Source organism: Lactuca saligna, chromosome 4 (assembly GCF_052625555.1).
Source record: "Lactuca saligna cultivar CGN05327 chromosome 4, ASM5262555v1, whole genome shotgun sequence".
Classification (NCBI taxonomy): domain Eukaryota; kingdom Viridiplantae; phylum Streptophyta; class Magnoliopsida; order Asterales; family Asteraceae; genus Lactuca; species Lactuca saligna.
In genome coordinates this window covers 272,268,778-272,287,145 of record NC_136420.1, presented here as the reverse complement: position 1 = coordinate 272,287,145, position 18,368 = coordinate 272,268,778, and the positions used below count along the sequence as shown (strand labels likewise).

Below are 18,368 nucleotides of genomic sequence, written 5' to 3'. Positions count from 1 at the left end.
CTTTTTCTTTTTCTTTTTCGTTCAAAATATTTGTTTAATAATGATAATTATTCTTTTTTTTTTGATGTTTTTTTAGTGGGGTATTATAAAGGTTCTCAAGATGTGGCTCTTAAAAGCGTAATAATTGTTTGGATGTGATTGGTTTTTTTAGCAATTGTTGAATCAATCTATTATATGAAGTAGATAGAAAAATTCGAGGTAGGTTCTACTCCTACGAACTTAATTAATCTTGATGTGATGTTACAAAACTCAGAGATGAAAAACTATGGGTGAGCATTTGGATCGGTGGACCGGATCGGACCATTTTTTTGAACCCCCGTACCGGTTCTCGGTTCTAGGAATTCATCAAAACCGGTCTGGTTTTTTTCCCGGCCCGGTCTACTTTTTACCGGGTTTAGAACCGGTAGGACCCGATTTAAAAAGAAATTATAATAAGTGAAATCTTTTAAACAACCATAATGTATTCGTTTTAAGTTGGATTGACACATGGTTTTTTCTAACACTTAATTTATAATTTGTAGATGAATTTAGACTATAATTTTGTTGATTTTGGTATTATATTCAATGAGTTACAATCTTTCAAAGTTGAGCTATTAAAGCTGAAAATTTTCAGCTTTTCAGCAACATTTTAAAATTTTGTAATCTGTGAAAATTTTTAAACAACCATAACTCATTCGTTTTAAGTCAGATTGACACACGGTTTTTCCAATGTTTAATTTACAGTTTGTAGATAAATTTAGACTATAATATTGTTGATTTTGGTATTATATTCAGTGAGTTAAAGTTTTTCAAAGTTGAATTATCAAAGCTGAAAATTTTTAGCTTTTCAACAAGATTTTTAAAATTTTGTAATCTGTGAAATTGTTTAAACAACCATAACTCATTCATTTTAAGTCGGATTGACCTGCGGTTTTTTCCAACATTTAGTTTACAGTCTTTAGATGAATTTAGACTATAATTTTGTTGATTTTGGTATTATATTCAATGGGTTACAATCCTTCAAAGTTGAGCTATCAAAGCTGAAATATTTCACATTTTTAACTATTATTTTGGACTATAATTCTGAATTTTATGTATCTTTGACAGATAAATCATATGAAATGGATATTGGTGAACTAGATTTATGTGTTAGTTGTTTTTATTTGGAAAATTAATTTTACAAGTTATAATATTATAACATCAAGGTAGATTAGTTATGCATGAAACAGAAACGTAATCATTTTTACAAGTTGTATCGTATCAAACCCAACAACATATTCGTTTTAACGAGTTCTAACCCAAAACCTTATTGTAACGACTTGTACTCTATGCAATTAAAGTTGCACCGGTCCAAATAGGTCCAAGAACCGGAAAACCCGGACCCAGACACGGACACGGACATGGACATGACTCATCCGGTCCGGTCCACGGTCCACAATATTCTCCATAACTGGCCCGGTCCGGTCTGATCCGGTTCGGTCCAAATGCTCACCCCTATGAAAAACAATGATTTTTTTGATATTTATGTAAGTGTGAATTACAAAAATAGCACCAATGGTTTACCCCAATCTGCACTTTTGGTCCAAGTTTTGAGAAATCGATGGCAATGGTCCTCATAGCATTCAAAATCTATCAAATTTTATCTTTTTTGTTAGAACTGTTTACTCATGTTAAATGCATAATAAATTACCATCTCTTTGAAATGTAGACTAAATGGTGCTCTCATTCTTTGTGTAAACACACTCGCTGTCAGATAACTCGGTTGGAGCTAAACAACGCATCCACAAGGACTAGTCTGTAAAAGATGATAATTTGTGAAACGTCCAGATGCTATGGAAAATGTGAATAAGTGATGACTATGTTAATTCTATGATCATTGATTTTCTCTCTAGATTCTAAAATATGGCAATCAACAAAATGAAATACTTTTGTACAAGGGTTATAGTTGTGGATTGTTGTGGATGTGGGTGTTTGAGGGGGCAAGGTGGGGGTTAGGTGGGGTAGATATGAGTTCTGAATATGGGAGTGGGTATAGGTAGGGGTAAGCGTTGACGTGTGTGGTTGGGTGTAAATATGTATATGTAAGGGTTAAGTGGGGTGGGGCAGGTGTAGGAATGGGTAGATGTGTGGGGTTATGGATGTTAGGTGAGGATGATAATGAGTAGGGATGGGTGTGTAGGGCTATGGTTTTGGGTGCATATGTGTGTGGGTAGGGGTGTGATGAGGTAGGTTACTGGTGGTATTGGTCGGGTGGTGGTTGTTGGGTTTTATTAAAAAATAGACTAATTAAATAGTCAAAACTATAAGATTAACAATGAAAGCAATTTCATATTTGAATAAACTAAACAACAAGCCTATTGCATAGTTCACACTACCCTTGATAATTCCTTTTATAACTGTCCGGTTAAGGATCAACGTTTGACCACATCAAAGCATAACACTCCCTACACTTAATCCCCAATATGTATCTCATGTATTAAGGATACAAAGATAGTATCCTTTACCAAGTATCACTCATAAAAATGATCTTTGAGGTGATCTTGATGCAGGATTGTCCATTAATAGTTTTATGACAAGTACATATGAATCTTGGTTACAACCCCTTACCTACTTTCAGCTTGTGAGAGTCAACCACTCCAATTCATATTAGTCTTATTTCATAATTGCTCCCATAATTATATTTAAATATGGACTTTTATAATAATAAAATTATTCATAGATTATACATATTAATACAAAACACAACAAGTATTGATGTGAAGATCATATCCTAATATATACAAACTATATAATAGTTATTGTCTAAATGTTCTGATACCCGATTACTAAATCCAAATAAAATCTCATTTCTAGAATAACAAAGTCTTATACCTGAAGTGTAACCATTCATACTTAGCTTAAATAAAATACTTTATTAATGGGTCTGACTAAATATAATTTTTGTGAATTATGCGAATATTGTCAACTCCATAATTACCTTTATTCAAAGTATAGTAAAATATCTTGGAGAATATGATTGGTTTTCTGATGCTATTTAGAGTCTCTTAACTTGATTAAGTATACTCTTGAAATCACAAAAGATTTCTATGAACCCTTGAATGGAATGACACAACTTATTTTTTCAATAAACTCATTCATCAGAACATATTTGATTACAACTTCTAAAGTAGTAGTGTATTCTGATTCTGCAGTAGACTGTGCAATTACATTTTGCTTTGACCTCATTCCAACAAAACTTACTCTTTATTCCATAATAAAGTCATACTCCAGTTATAATTCTGTAACACCCCGTTTCAACTTTTAAGATAAATAAAGTATATGATTTTTTATAAAATATAAAGTGAAAATATATTACGATTTAGTTGAAATAATCAACAGGTAAGTTGTAGTAGAGGAAAAATACAAAACCGTGGGTATAAAGAACATAAAAGACGGAGTTCGTATGAGAAAATTATGACCCATTATATATATATATATATATATATATATATATATATATATATATATATATATATATATATATATATATATATTAAAAGTGTGCCCACACAAAATGGCGATTATAAATGGCTATTTAGTTTTTTAGATGGAAGTAATTATTAGATTTTATTATTAGTTATAAGGTAATAAAAAAGAACCACTTTTAAAGAGAATGTTTATGTTTATACCTTATATTTATATTGTTTTTTTATACTATTGATGTAATTAATATTGGTGTCTAGTTTAAGAAATGTAATTTACTTTATATAAATGAAATTAATATTTTATTTTCATTTTGCTCCAAAGTGAATTTTTTAATAACCTTCCTTAATTTAAGTCTTCAATATATATATATTCCTATTCTAGTAAAAGAATAGTTTTATTATTTTTTTATCAAGTGTAACCTTATTAGCCCTCTTATTTAAAGTTATACCACTTGTGAACCTATTGATTTTCAATTTCAAATTTCTCAATCAAATTAAATAAAATTAATAGCATTAAAATTAAAATTAAAAAAAAACATTAATACATACAATAAGGTGATATAATTTAACGTATTTATTTATATCAACGATTATAATTTTATATAATTAGATAAATATCTTTTAATTAACAATTTATTTAAAATAATTGATTAATAAATTTCAGTTTTTATTATGAAAGTTTAATTAAATTTATAATCATGGTTCCCACGGTTATATATATATATATATATATATATATATATATATATATATATATATATATATATATATATATATATATATATACACAATAGAGAACCATTATTAATGGTTCTCTAAGAAACCAATAGTTTTTTTTTTTCAAATTTTAGAACTTATTCTTTATGGAAAAAAATATATCTAAATTCATAATTTCACATTGTGAATGCTAAAAAAACTTATACATTGTTTGGATTCAGCATGTGATTTCAGATTCACACTCTAAATTTGACGAAATCAGAAAAGTAAAAAAAAAATTATATCAAATTTGATATCAATGGAAAAAGGATAAAAAGTTATGGAGTTCTATATTTTTAGATTTTTTTTATTTTGATAAAAAATAAGGTGCAAAAGTTTAAAAAGATAATGGTTCATTGGTTTCGTAGTTAATAATGGATGTCCATTGAACCTCACCCTATATATATATATATATATATATATATATATATATATATATATATATATATATATATATATATATATATATATATTAAAAGTAATGTATTTAATAAATTGAATATAATTATGTAAAGTTTTAGCCATAAGGAAGGGCACTATGAATTAAATAAAAAAAATAACGATCAAACTTTAACTTGACGGATATATTATGTTAATCAAAAAATAAATGAGGGACCATTATTTTAATTTTAAGGATATATTGTTATAATAAAAAAATAATTGACGGACAATAAATATAATTAGAATTGATTGGTAAACTGCAATTGGTCCAACGCACATACGTGTAAGAAATTTAAGAAGTTCGTACATAATTTTCCCTACGTGTTATCAAAATAGGTTGAGTTGTACGATTTTGATGTGGTGTCAATATTTTAAATGACTAAGCTTATCAAAATAGGAGGATTTGTACGATTTTGATGTTGTGTCAGTATTCTAAATGACTAAGCTAATTACAATCGTACATATGTGTCCAAATAAATGTTACATGTTGATTTTGAAAGATTGGTAATCACATTTCACAATGATTACAAATGAGGGTATCGATTAATGATTTATTACGACATTTTTTTCCTTAATTGAGAGGTACAAACGTTATATCAGGTTAATACGTGTTTAGCGTACCTACTAGCTAGTTAAACCGTAGTTAGTTGTTTCAAGTCTGTTCAGGTGAGTTTTCACACTATGCTATATACTACATTATGTCTCCATTGTATGTTAGAATGTTGTTATTATGAAGAGTGTTGTTAGGAAAGTAGATCAGTTTAGTCAGTTGTCTGTTGTGTACAACTGTTTGTTTGTAAGTTATGTACATAGTAGTTGAAATGTATTGTTTAACACTTATATAATATAAGAAAAAAAATATTGCTCATAGACCTTGAGTTAATGATAAATCTAGACTAATAATTAGTCACAATAAATATTAGACTAAAATCTAGTAATAGTGATAGTAGGTTTCGTCGAAGAAAAAGACGATTGTTGGAAGCGAAGCGCTGCCCGAATTTCGAGTCATCACTTTAACAAGTGAGTGCATATGTACTTTCATCTTACACATAGATATGATGTATTTAATATAAATTACGTGTTGTGTGTGCCAATTATCTGTGTTCTTGATATCTATGATGGATGAACGATTTATACATGTTTTACTTGATTTAAACTGTCTATGTAATTTTATACCTATAAATATGTTGGGTAAAGATGGGTACATGAAAGATGAGATGAATGATTAGAGATGAAAGATAATATAAATGATAAGAGGTGAAGATTATGAGAAGCCTTGACCTTAACGACGATCCAATCATCTAGCGGAGTATAGATGACGACCACAGACTATTCTAGACAGTTCTGTGGAACGCTAGCAGGCTCGCAACTTGTAGGTGTTGTGAACGATGTGTTCACGAGATGTACTCTAAAAACCCTGGAATCTATGGGCTTAGCACCTTACAAATGAACATTTGCAGCTATGGATTTAGTGCCCTATAGATGGACATTGGCAGCTATGGACTTAGTGCTTATTAGATAACATCATAAGCTATGAACTTAGTGCCTGTTAGATAAACCCTGATAGCGAGGGACTTTGTCCCTATTACTTAGGACAATCCTTAGGAATGAATGAAGGAAGAATAAATGATTCTTAGGGTAGATCCTTAAGAATAAAGAAGATAATGGGGATGGGAAGTTGGGTTAATTTGTTTGATGATTACACATAATAACTATATTATTGTGGGTTGAAAACCCTATGTACTCACCAGGTTTCCCAACCCGACCCACTCAGTTTATTTGTATCACAAGTATCGATACGAAGACACATTACACTGAGAGATTAAAGGAGATGTAATTATTAGTGTAAATGAATGTAATGTCTGTTTATTCTTATGTTTATGTATTGATGGTGACATCCTAATGTTTTAATATAAATAAAATACATTTTTCGAAAATGCTTTGATAATATTATTATCATGTTTTTCTAGGAATAAATTCCACAATACTACTTTTCAAAAAAGGATATTCTGATTTTTAAATAAGCATAAATAAAAATTTTAAAATTGCATTAATTTATTTACACAATTTGCCAATTTTAGCATGCATTTACATTTTGATATTTGCATAGCCATACAAGAAGTTCTACCACCACACATTTTTCAATGGTTATTTATGTTTAAATGTTTATAACTAATCAATTCGAAAATGGAAGCTAGTTAACAAAAGTTGGCATAAAACATTTATTTTAATAAATGTGAATTTTCCTCAATAGAACACATCTACAAATTGATCAATGGAAAGAAAATATCATTAATTTATCTAAATGATTCACAAATTAAGGGACAAAATCTTAGAATCAAGAATCAGATTCACTAAACTAATTAAATTAAGATACACCAAAATTTAGACTCCTTTACACATCCATGATCACAAATATATTACCTTATATCAATAGGGTGTATTTGAACTCCAGATCTTATGTTCATACCTTTTGGGTTTCAATCAAATGTTGCCAAGTATAAAATTGTGCGATGTAGTCCTAAAAAGATGTATCATCTCCAAAGACGACCCCTCTCCCATAAACCTTTCAAGCTCGGGAAGTCTCACTGGGTGGTGGGACATATCAAAATTATAACAGCAAATGCGGTGCAATCACGTCGTGCTCTTCCCGTACTACCAAAAAGACATGCAACATTTAAACTTAAAAGTGTATGCACAAACCTTAGAGATTTCCCCAAAATACCATATTCAACACATAACAATGGGCCACACCCAAGGGGTATATTTCAATCCATGTGAATGATATGGACCGCCCATAGTTTTACAATCACTTTTGTTGTTGCAGTCCCCCTGTAGTCTTTCCCACTATGGTCTCCCCATAGTCTTTCATACAATTATTTTAGTTCCCCCATAGTCTTTCATACAGTTAGGAACCTTCTCCCATAGTTTGACATAAAGTAAAATTGGTCAAAAGTCAACGATTAATGGTCAAAGTCAACACTGACCATGGTGTCGCGACCAATCCTCTTGCCTATATCATGGTTGCTAAAGGACAAAACAGATGTGAGACTTGCAATCCACCGCATAGTGGCCAGCAACCCTCTGTGCTACTGCCAACATCCATTACAACTTAATCCTCAAGCTTTTAACCCTTAAGTCAGAGCTCTAAAGCTCAGATATGAATCTAATTGATGTGATAATGGATAAAGTTTCCAATGTTATCCATTCAAACATCCAAAATCAACTAGATCTAATACCCTAGTTTCTTAAGAGGTCCAAAACCCAACTGTCTTCATGTTGGAGTAAAGAGAGCTCTTGCATGCACTCTATACTCCACCAACACAACAGATCCGGAATAGAATACCACCCAAAGATCATGGATTTTTCCAAACCATCCAAGGGACCAAATATCAAATAAAGCACTAAAACTCCAAATACTCTTAGATCTAATGAAGAAACACCATATATATTGAATCTTTAATACTCACAAGGGTCCAAAGGTAGTATGAGAGTTGAATACTTCAGTTGCAAGGCTTCAAACATAAAACTTTCTTGATACCGTCACTTTAAAGCACCAAAGGCCACCAAAAGAGCATCAAAATGGATGAGAGGAGAAAGGAGGAGCTCAAATCTATGAATATAAAGGCTAGGGTTTGCTCCCAAGGAACTCTTGATGAAATGGAGGCCGAAAAATGACCTAAAACACGGAACAATGTCATTAACTACATAGTAAACCCTAAATTTATGGTCTTGAGTTGCACAGCTCACCACGTCATGGTGATCTTCTCACAACACCATGGTGAACATTACTCAGATTCCTTTCCAGATTTAAACAAACATAACTTCTTCATTCTATACCCAATTTCAGTGATCTTTATATGCACGCAAAGGTATGAAAAAGACTCAAAATCTATCAAATTGACTTTGACTTAAAGCATACCGAACTTAATTCATTAATACATGCAAAATTCTACAATATCAAATTTTCCCATTTCCCCTTTGGCTCCAATACACAATTCAAATTCTTCAATCACTCAACTGATATTATCAACATCTAATAAGGCCCAAAAATTATCCCTTGAAACCTGATGCCTTTACTTGATCAAATTTACAACCCGCTATCCTAAAATACAAAACATCCCAGAACTGGATGTTACAACTATTATGTCTCTTAATTTCATCCGATAACGGGACCATCTTCCGTCTATCTTTCTTATAATCAGATTTGATCGTGAAGGATCAATCTAGTTTGTGGACAAAGCTTGGTAACTGCAATAAAAATAAGTGGATTTATTATTCTCAACTAATATACATATTATTCTCAATATTATTTATAGGTTTAATTGATTGTCTGCCGTTTTTGATATACAACATTATACACCAAATATTTCCAGAATGATTAGTTACATTAATTTATTTTCACAACTTCGGTATATACCAAATGTTTTCTGACATAAATATGTTACAAATGATTATTTACATTAATTTATTGACACAAGTGCCCAATTTAGCATGTATTTACATTTTCATATTTGCATAGTCGTACAAGAAGTTATGAAACCACATGATTTTAATGATTGTTTAAACGTTTATAAGCAATCAAACCAACAATGGAAGCTAGCCAACAAAAGTTGGCATAAAACATTTATTTTAAAAAAAGTCAAATTTTGGGAATAGAACACATCTACAAATAAAACAATGTGAAAAAGAAAATCATCAATTTAAATAAATGATCTAAAAATTAAGGGATAAAAACTTAGAATCAAGAATCATATTCTGTAAACTCATTCAAACAATAATGATCACAAATATATAAGCTAAAGTTAATGAGTATATTTGACATCCCCATCTCAAGTTATAACCTTTGAGGTGTCAATCAAAGGTTGGACAAAAGAAAGTTGTGCGATGAAATTCCGAAAAGGCCTCTTTAGTATCCTTGTTAAATTTAAGCCCTCTCCCCGAAACCTCTAAATTCGAGGCCGGAGTCGCAGTGGATGTTGGGCAACCTATTACCAATAGGGTATTTTGTTAAAAATAAACTAAAACCTTAGAAGTAGTTGATGGATCTTAATTATTGTATGCCTCGAGTTGAATCTAGAAACATTTTATAAACTGGTTGGAAAAAAACATATTTGACATGATTAGGAGTATTGACTATTGAAGTATGTATTTGGAAAAAAAATTGTTTGAAACATTTCATCAAACACCTTGTATGAATAAAAAACTGTTTTTTACATTCATATTTGTAAATAAGTATTCAGATCAACTAAAACCATAACCATGAATTCCACTGTAAACATCCAAACAGGTTAGTAGTAACAATAACTGGGATCCACATATACCTTTTAATATTTGTAATCACAGAAGATTAAATTAAAAATCATAATCTTACAACAAAACTACAATAAATGGCATAAAAATATAAAAACAAAATAAAAGCATAAATAGTTAAACTTAAAGTGACATCCTACGAAAAATCTAAAGTTATTTAAAATATTTGTTACGTAAATATAAGCTCTCATTGAAAGAGGAAGCTACCAAAGGGCTTCTAATCTAGCGGTATCAGATGGTGTCTTTTCTCTTTGACGTCGATGGTTCAAGTTTCGTCCTAGATATAGGTGGAATTAGGTATTAGTTTAGGGGTAGATTATATATTTGTATTTACCAGTTTAAAAAAAAAAAAAAAAAAAAAGAGAGAGCCTTGATAGTAGAGCCAAGGGAGTAGCGAATTCCATTACAAATGATTATTTACATAAATATGTTACAAATGATTATTTACATTAATTTATTAACAAAGTAACAACATGGTGAGATATAGAGTCTTGAGAGTAGAGCCAAGGGAGTAGGGAATTCGATTACAAATGATTATTTACATAAATATGGGACAAATGATTATTTACATTAATTTATTGACAAAGTGCCCACTTTTAGCATGTGTTTACATTTTGATATTTGCATAGGTATACAAGAAGTTCTCCCGATCATATGATGTTAAATGGCCATTAATATTTAGACATTTATAACCAATCAATCCCACAGAAGTTAGTTAGCAAAAGTTGGCATAAAACATTTATTTTAAAAAAGTGAATTTTCCTCAATAGAACACATCTACAACTTAATAAATGCGGAAAAATAAAAAAATCATCAATTTAATTAAATGATCCAAAAATTAAGGGATATAAGCTTAGAATCAAGAATCAGATTCACTAATACTCATAACCATGCGATATATCAAAATTTAGACTTCTTCAAGCAACCATGATCACAAATATATTGGCTAATATCAATAAGGTGTATTTGACCTCCTAATGTCAAGTTCAAACCTTTGGGGTTTGCATCAACGTTTGGTCAGGAGAAAGGTGTGTGATGCAGTTCCGAAAAGGGGTTGTTTAGTGTTATCGTAAAAGACGAGGTCTCTCCCCTAAACCTGGAAAAATCTCTTGGGAGTCGCAATGCGTGGTGGCCAACCAATTATCAATATGATATGTTTGTTAAAAACTTAAAATAAACTAAAACCTTAGAAGTAGTTGACTGTTCTTAATTAATGCGCATCTAGAGTCGAAACTAGAAGTAAATTGGTTGAAGAAAACATATTTGGCATGATTAGTGGAATTGACTATTGAAGTATATATTTAGAAAAAAAAAATTCATTGAGACATTTTATTAAACACTTTGTATGTATCTTGAAAAAAACTTTCAATAATAAACAATTGTTCTTTACATTCGTATTTGTAAATAAGTATTAAGATCAATTAAAAACATGACCAAGGATTCCACTCTCAACATCCAAAATGGATATCTACTTCTCCTTCTTTCTCCCTCTTTCTCAATCACTCTCTCTGCCTCTGAGATTTTTTCAAATGCAAAATAACAGTTTCTTTTATTTCCTAGTAATCACTTTGTGCTTATCTCTTCTTCCATAGATGTTGGAACAGATAATATTCTGCGTCAAATCATGTGTTTTATTTTGAAGTTTACAACCTTAGAGTCACATAAAAACTTTTAAGAATATGATTTTCTCCGTGCAGTCTTACACAAGTCGACATCAACAACTACGAGGTTAGTTTTATTTTACTGTTCTGTATTTTTTAGTTTCATCCTATAACGTGACTGTTTTCTATCTACCTTTCTTATAATCAGATCTGATCGTGAAAGATTGATCTGGCTTGTGGATGAAACTTGGTAACTACAATAATAATATATGGATTTATTATTCGCAACTAATCGACATATTATTCTTAATATTATTTGTAGATTTAATTATTTGTCTATTTGTTATGATATATACAAATTTTATTTACCAAATGTTTCCCGATTGATTAGTTACATTAATTTATTGACAAAAATTGGGCATATACCAAATATTTTCCGACATAAATATGTTGACACAAGTGCCCACTTTAGCATAAATTTAGATTTTGATATTTGCATAGGCATAAGAATTTTTTTGCCACCACATGATTTTCAATGGCTATTAATGTTTAAACGTTTATAACCAATCAATCCTACAGAAGCTAGTTAACAAAATTTTGCATAAAACATTTATTTTGAAAAAGTGAATTTTCCTCAATAGAACACATCTAGAAATTAATCAATGCGAAAAAAAAAATCATAAATTTAACTAAATGATCCAAAATTTGAAGGATAAAAACTTAGAATCTAGAATCAAATTCACTAAGCTCATAGCAATGTGATATACCAAAATTTAGACATCTTCACACAACCATGATAACAAATATATTAGCTAATGTCAATAAGGGTATTTAACCTCTCTATATCAAGTTCAAACCTATGGGTTTCAATTAATGGTTGGCTAGGAATAAGGTGTGTGATGCAGTTCTGAATGTGGCTGCTGAGTATCATCACCAAAGATGAGCCCTCTCCTTTAAACCTCACAATCTCTTGGAAGTCACGGTGGGTGGTGGGCAACCCTTTATCCATAGGGTATATTTGTTAACATAAACTAAAACCTTAGAAGTAGTTGATTATTCTTAATTAGTGCATGTCTAGAGTTGAATCTAGAGAAATTTTATAAATCGGTAGAAGAAAACATATTTGGCATGATTAGTGGTATTAACTATCAAAGTATATATTTGGAAAAAAAAATAGATTAAAACATTTCATCAAACACCTTATATGTATCTTGAAAAGAAGTTCAATAAACATTTGTTCTTTTACATCGGTATTTGTAAAAAAGTATTGAGATCATCTACTATGGATTCCACACTCAACATCTAAAATCGAGATCTCCTCTCTCTCTCTCTCTCTCTCTCTCTCTCTCTCTCTCTCTCTCTCTCTCTCTCTCTCTCTCTCTTTGCCTCTACGATTTTTGGAAGTGCAAAATCATAGTTTCTTTTATTTCTGACTAATCGTTTTGTGTTTATCTTTTCTTCCATATATGTTGGAACGAATGATATTCCACATCAAATCCTAGGTTGTACGTTGAAGTGTACAACCTTAGAGTGACATACAAACTTTAAGGATATGAGCTTCTTTGTGCAATCTTACACGAGTTGATATCAACAAGTACGAGGTTGGTTTTACAGTTTTACTTTAATGTTCTGTCTTATAATTTCAACCGATAATAGGGTTGTCTTCCGTCTACATTTCTTATAATCAGATTTGATCGCCAAAGATCGATATGATTTGTGTACGAAACTTGGTAGCTACAATAATAATATATTGATATATTATTCGCAACTAATCAACATATTATTCTCAATATTATTTGTAGATTTAATTGATTGTCTATCGTTATGATATATACAACATTAATTGATTGTCTATTTGTTATGATATATACAACATTACATACCAAATGTTTCCCGATTGATTATTTACATTAAATTGTTAACCAAAATTAGGTATTTACCAAATGTTTTCCAACACAAATATGTTACAATCGAGTATTTACAATTATTTATCGACACAAGTGCCCACTTTTAGCATGTATTTATATTTTGATACTAGCATAGGCATACAAAAAGTTTTGCCACCACATGATTTTCAGTGACTATTAATGTTTAAATGTTAATAACAAATCAATCTTATAAGGGAATCTAGTTAACAAAAGTTGGCATAAAAGATTTATTTTAATAAAAATGAATTTTCCACAATAGAACACGTCTAGAAATTAATCAATGCAAAAAAAATAATAATAATAATAATTAAAAAAAAAATAAAATCATCAATTTAACTAAATGGTCCAAAAATTGAAGGATAAAATCTTAGAATCAAGAATCAGATTCACTAAGCTGATAACAATGCGATATACCAATATTTAGACTCCTTCATGCAACCATGATAACAAATATATTAGCTAATATCAATAGGATGCATTTGATCTCTCGATCTCTAGTTCAAACCTATCTGGTTTCAATCAAAATTTCGGTCCGAAGAAAGGCGTGCGATATAGCTCCAAAAATGGCTCTTTAGTATCAACGTTAAAGACGAGCCCTCTCCCTCAAACCTCGTAATTTCGGGGAGTCGCAGTGGATGTTGGGCATGCTACCCGTTACCCATGGGGTGTATTTGTTAAAATAAACTAAAATCTTAGAGGTCGAGTTCAATCTAGAGATATTTTATAAATTTGTTGAAAGAAACATATTTGGCTTGATTAGCACTATTGATATTGAAGTATGTATTTGGAAAAAAAAAATTGTTTGAAAACATTTCATCAATCATATTGTATGCATCTTAGAAAAAAAAAAAAACATTCAATAAACAACTGTTTTTTCATCCATATTTGTATTCAGATAAACTAAAAACATAACCATGCATTCGAGTCAACATCCAAACAGGTTAGCACTTAGCTGTAACATGCGATAGGGTCATAGAATGTTTAAGTAAAAATCGTAACCCTACAACGAAACTACAATAAAATGGCATACACATATAACAATAGAATTATATACATAAATAGTTAAACAGAAAGCTACATCCTAGGAGAAATCCGAAAATATTTTAAATCCTTTTTATGTAAATATGAGCTCACGTTGAAAGGAGCAGGAGACCGAACCACATGGTGAGATAGAGAGCCATGAGAGTAGACCCAAGGGAGAAGAAAATTCGATTAAAAGTTTAAAACCATACTATTCACGTGATTCACGTGGGAATGAAATCGCTTTGACACCTTTAACCGATCTAGATGTTGATATATGAGAAGGGAGCCACAATGAACGATAATTAGAAAAAAATAAAAATAGGAGAATCAAAAGAATTATGTATTAAAATATCGGGGTGGGTTTAGAATAAAATCTAAAAGAAAATAAATTATTTGAAAATAATTAGAGTTTATAGCTAAATGATAAGTAGTGGTAGAAAATATTTACGATGGTAGTTTTAAAATTATTTAACAAAATATTATATATGGATTTTAAATTTTTAAAATTCCCTGGCGCCATTTCTTTCTTTTGTGTTCTTTCTCCTCTTTCTTTTCCATTGGAGTTATTTTTTCTGTGTCTAAGGATGATATGGTGGTTGTTTTGGAAAAAACCAGATGCAAGTATGCGATATATTGAATTTGCACATAATGGACACCAATTCTAATCCAAAAGGGTGTCTTCATTGTATGCACTCATGATGTCAAATTGTAACCCATTTTGGATGATGTGAGACACTGGATGATGTGAGAGACGTAACCAATGGTTTTAGTTCTTGTTTTTAGGACCGTAAAAAATCAAAAGAAACTTGGTTCTTTATTTATTTATTTCTTATTATTTTATTTTTTCTATTGTCGGTTTATTGAGATTAAAAAAGAAAACTATTTAACAAAAAATAAATGTTAAGGATTTTAATAGGATCATAAATTTTATACTTAAATACTATCATACCATTAAATTTCTAATTAAAAAAATGATATATACTGAAGTACTAATATTTTTTTCATTGATTTGACTAGAAAATACTAATTTTTTTTTCTTTTAATAGAGGAAAGTCTTAGTTCACGATTTAAAAAAAAAAAAAAATCGTAAACTTTATTTTTTTGAAAATAAAGTCATAATTATCGGCTAACCGGCAACAAATGGTAAGCATGTAAAAAACTGACGGTAGTTAGGATTTTACTATCAAAAAAATAAAGTTTATGATTTTTTTTGTCAAAACGTTGAAAATATTAGGACTTTAGTGTATATATTCCTATCAACGAAAACCATTGTAAAATTCATGATTTAAATGTTTTTTTTTTGTCTTATATATAAGTTCATTAAACGCCATTGACGATGTGGCTCATGAAAATGTGACAGCGCTCAAGCTTCAAGCAAGAAGAGATGAACCGACAAGGGTGGTTTTCATGATGGTAATGTTTCGTTTGTTTTTTCGAAAAGAAAATGTTAGAAGTCTATGGATCACCTCTACAACCCTCTGTAGCAGAAGAGGGGGACCAAGCGGACTGTTGCAATAAGTTAAAGTAAGGTGTAAAGATGTTTGAAGTAAATGGTCAAGTGTTGCGCGATGCAGGACATACGCAACAGTTTTCAAGTCAGAATTCTTCTGAAAAACAAACAACTGCGAATGACCAAGTGTTGTGCATATGCTGTGCGACGCAGCAAAAAGTGATCAGAAGTGGTTCTTTAAGAAAAATAAAGAGCCCTTAAGAGTTCGCTCGATGTTATCCAGAAAATGATGTAACATGTGGTTTCCTCCACTCAAAGTCACTTGTAAACATAATATGGATCAAAACTTCGATCAATCTTTTATCAACAAAATACATATATACCCTTGAAAGATTGATAAATGTTAAGATTAGAAGGGAAATCTTTTCAAGTATTTTTCAGTTAAAATGAAGCCAAAATTTTGGTAGAAAATGATTGAACTGATCAATGAATCAAAACAAAATCAAAATCGGGGACCAATATCTAATGGCATGTTAACTATATGGGTTGAATAAATCAAAATTGGATAAACTGATAATCGAGTTCCCGGGCAGTCGGGCACAAAAAAAAAAAAAAAAAAAAAAAAAAAAAAAAAAAAAAAATCAATGTAGTACTGAGAAAAAAACTTACCTGCAACCGGAGGTCGGGGTCGTTAGTCGTGCTGGTAGAGGCGATGAAGTTGCTAGCGACGACGTAAATGGAGCCAACGACTGCATTATGGTTGAACACTTGTAGGAATAAAAGAAATTAGGACAGAATTGAGATTCGAGTTCGTGTTTGAAATTCGATACGAAATTGACATGATTTATCATGTGTGTCGTGTTATATGTGATTAAGTATGAATTAAAAAAACTAATAATTATTTTATTTTTTGTTTTTCGTTTCGTGTCGTATTTTGTGTATTTTAATCGACACGTTTTTTGTTGTTGAAAATAAACACAACATCGTGTCATGTTAAATAAAACAATGTTGTGTTGTGTCGTGTCGTGTGAGACTGTCAGAGGAAAACATGACACAATTGCAGATTTGACACCCCTATTTTTGTATAATTTCAACTTTGGTATACTTGTATGGTAAATATTTTTAAAATTATACAATTTTAGAAAATACCATTTTAAAAAACACCAAATTAATAATAATAATAATAATAATAATAATAATAATACTCGAATGAAGTCGTATTGTTTAGTCTCTTGACATGTCCTGGACCCATCTCAAATTTCCCATGTTTATCAGCAAAATGTACCGACTGAGAAGAGAGGCAAGAAGCTAATTGAAGATAGAAAACGGAATTGGAATAAGTGGCATGAAGAGACTCATATGGGCACATTTTGTTTTTAGTAATTTTTTCAAAAACAAAATTTCAAAAATGATCCCTGTGGTTTATCAAAAATCATAAAATCAATCACTGTTAATTTTTTTTTTTTTATGGAATTGGTCATTGTGATTTGTAAAACTTTCACTGATAACCTTTTTTACTAACACCGTTAGTATTCAGCCATTAGGGTAAGGGCATTTCTTTTCATGTATAAAGAGACTAAATTCATGATATATGGTAAACCGTATGGATCATATTTTAACGATTGAGGGTATTTTCGTCTTTTCAAGTATATAAGGACTAAATTCGTGATATATGGTAAACCATAGGGATCATTTTTGATTTTTTTTTTTTTGAAAAAAATAATTATATGGCTGAAGGATGGGCAACTATTAAATAGCTAAAGCCTTAACCAATCGGGCTGCATGTATATTTGGTTTATATGTTCCAGTTACTAATTTATATAATAAGTAGAACGTTAAAACATAAGCAATAAATAAATTACAAAACACATGCTTTTATGTATTATTTTTAATAAAGGAAAATGTATTTTCGTATTATAAAAAAATTACAAATAATTTGTATGCATTTTTATGTATTTATTTTACATAAAAATGTATTTTTTGTCTTTAAAAAAATACGGTTTCGTATAAAAAATACGTTTTCGTAATATATATATTTTGTATATCTTTAAAAAATACGTTTTCGCAAAATATATTTTTTTATGTTTGTAAAAAATACATCTTTGTATAATAAATACATTTTTATAAAATATATTTTCTATTTGTTTGAAATAATAATAATAAGTAACACCGGTTTTAAAGCTATCGATCTAAAAGAATTTATACATTTTTTTTATGTCATGAGTAATGTTATACGAAAACGTATAAGATATAAAAAATATATATTTTATGAAGTATTAAAAAAATGTATTTTGTAAAATATATATATATATATATATATATATATATATATTTCTTAAAATAATAATAATAATAATTAACACCGGTTTTAGAACTATCGATCCAAAAGAATTTATACATTTTTTTATGTAAT

At 29.9% G+C, this 18,368-nt stretch overlaps 1 long non-coding RNA gene across 1 annotated transcript; it reads left to right on the top strand.

Annotated features, from left to right (window-relative positions):
* The first annotated feature begins 12,364 nt into the window (after positions 1 to 12,364).
* Positions 12,365 to 16,362, top strand: LOC145039137 (uncharacterized). The gene is made up of 3 exons (XR_013679752.1): positions 12,365 to 12,566; positions 13,057 to 13,155; positions 15,866 to 16,362. It is a non-coding gene; the product is annotated as an uncharacterized LOC145039137 (long non-coding RNA).
* Positions 16,363 to 18,368: the final 2,006 nt, after the last annotated feature.